This window comes from Glycine max, chromosome 4 (genome assembly GCF_000004515.6).
Source record: "Glycine max cultivar Williams 82 chromosome 4, Glycine_max_v4.0, whole genome shotgun sequence".
Lineage (NCBI taxonomy): Eukaryota > Viridiplantae > Streptophyta > Magnoliopsida > Fabales > Fabaceae > Glycine > Glycine max.
The window spans coordinates 47,553,072-47,555,368 of record NC_016091.4 but is presented as its reverse complement, the minus strand read 5'-3'; the positions used below and the strand labels follow the sequence as shown (position 1 = coordinate 47,555,368).

The following is a 2,297-nucleotide window of genomic DNA, read 5'->3' as shown; positions in this document are numbered from 1 at the left end:
AAAAAGGGGAAATCATAAAAAAAAAAAAAAAAAAAAAAAAAGTTGTGTATTTTAATGTAGGGTTGAATCAGCTCATTGGGCTCTCAAAAGAGTACTACAAAATAGCGTTGGAGACCTATGTAGTGTTTGGGATGCCATGAACAACATGATCACGCTGCAACACGTCGAAATTAAAGCATCCTTTGAAACCAGTACGCATGTGGTTGGCCATGTATATAAAAAAACCTTATACAAGAGGCTTCTTGGGATGGTTTCGAGGGATGCTTTAAATCAGATTGCTTCTGAGATTGACCGTCTACGTTATCTCGGCAACAATCTCTCTTCTTGTGGTTGTGTGATGAGAAGCACGCACGGGCTTCCTTGTGCATGTGAGCTTTCTAGGTATACTGCTAGCAGCATCCCATTGGAGTCAGTCCATCTTTTTTGGAGGAGACTTTGCTTTTCAGACCAAGGGTTATGTGAGACGGAAGTCACCATCAAGGAAGAAATAGAGGTCATATCTAAAAGGTTTGATGAACTTGATGTGGCTGGCAAAGTAAATCTGAAGAGTAAACTTCGAGAAATCACATACCCTGATCATAACTCTATGTGCCCTCCTCCATCAAAGGTGAACACTAAAGGTGCACCGAAGAAACCGATGAAAAGAAGTCAAACATCCACAAAGCGTGATCCGTCTTACTGGGAGTATGTTGATGCTTTTCATTCTGTTCAAAGCAGCAACTCTCCAGTGAAACGAAGTGCATCATGTTCTCAACCGCGTCAGCCAACAAGGATCATCCCGATGTTGGATCAATTTGCGTCATTCTTTCAAGGTTTCATTCGTGACGTTGTGGATGTGAAAGCGGACGGTAACTGTGGATATCGGTCCATTGGCGCTTTATTAGGTATGGGGGAAGATTCGTGGCCGTTAGTGCGTAATGAATTGCTTAAAGAACTTGGCAGGTGGTCGCATGAGTACATGAACCTCTTCGGTGGCACAGAGAGATTTGAACAATTAAAGTTGTCCCTACTTGTTGATGGATTTTCAAAGGTATGTTTTTAGGTTAATTTTTTTTAATAACAATGTTTAAATTACTTACATGTGTATGTTTGATTCATTCAGGTTAGTGTGGACAAGTGGATGGATATAACAGACATGGGATATGTGATTGCTTCACGGTATAACGTAATCCTTGTATCGTTGTCCCAACAACAAAGCATGACATTTTTCCCTCTTAGAAGTCAACCACCACCTGACTCTTCTGGCCACCGCATCATATGTGTCGGTCACGTGTTTGGAAATCATTTTGTTCAGGTACATTGAATATAGTTAGTGTAACAATTATGCAATGACTTCGCTTGTTCGTTTGGCACGGTCAGCGCATGATATAATGTTTGTTCATGTACAACAGGTTTATTTGAAAGACCATTGTCCGTTGCCGCCCCCAGCGCTGTTGTGGTCAACCAATTGTTATTCTCAGGCAAAGCAATGGGCAATTCCATATATTAGTAGAATGCAGGAATACACAAGCTTGATGTCATTCAAAACACACTATGTAGACCTAAATGAAGACTAAACATTCATTGTTTATTTATTTGTATTCATTATGCGATATAATTCGTTGTAACCCGTCACTAACCAATTAATATTATCAACTACTCGTTTGGTTAAGCAAGGAAATTGTTGGTCCAACAAAAATCATTTACGCGTACAACATACATCATTGTCATAATTGACAACACATAATGACATGCATGCGTGTTACAGTTTGAGCGTGACAACACATTGGTTGACTTCAGTACACATTTTGAAACTAGCAGTCGCTCAACATCACATTGGTTGACTTGACTACACATTAGCGACAACACATTGGCTGACTTGACTACACATTTACGCGTGTCTATTTTTTTGTAAACAAAGTTAAACAAAGGCTCGGTCACAACCATCTATATATATGGCAGACTAGGCTACTAAATCACACATTATCTTGCTTTCAAATAATCTCCCAACTGATACACAAACTATGGCATTTCTAGGAGAAACTAGCAGTCAGACGATTGTCAACTCAAGGTTGGCTTTCATTTATCCAAATGGATCGATTATTCACAATGATACTGGGGTTTACTTCCAAACTTCAACTCCGGTGCCCATTCGAGTACCAAATAGGTGTGATTTTGCAAGCCTAAAAACCAGAATACACAATACCCTTCAGCTATCCGACAAACAATTTTTGGATGAAATTCACTACCGGAAGCCATTCACCGATACAGGTAACCAAATTCGCTTTGAGTGTATCAAATTGATAAATGATGACGAT

At 39.6% G+C, this 2,297-nt stretch overlaps 1 long non-coding RNA gene across 1 annotated transcript; it reads left to right on the top strand.

The window, feature by feature from the left end:
* The first annotated feature begins 1,231 nt into the window (after positions 1 to 1,231).
* Positions 1,232 to 1,491, top strand: LOC121174801 (uncharacterized). The gene is made up of 2 exons (XR_005891204.1): positions 1,232 to 1,294; positions 1,392 to 1,491. It is a non-coding gene; the product is annotated as an uncharacterized lncRNA (long non-coding RNA).
* Positions 1,492 to 2,297: the final 806 nt, after the last annotated feature.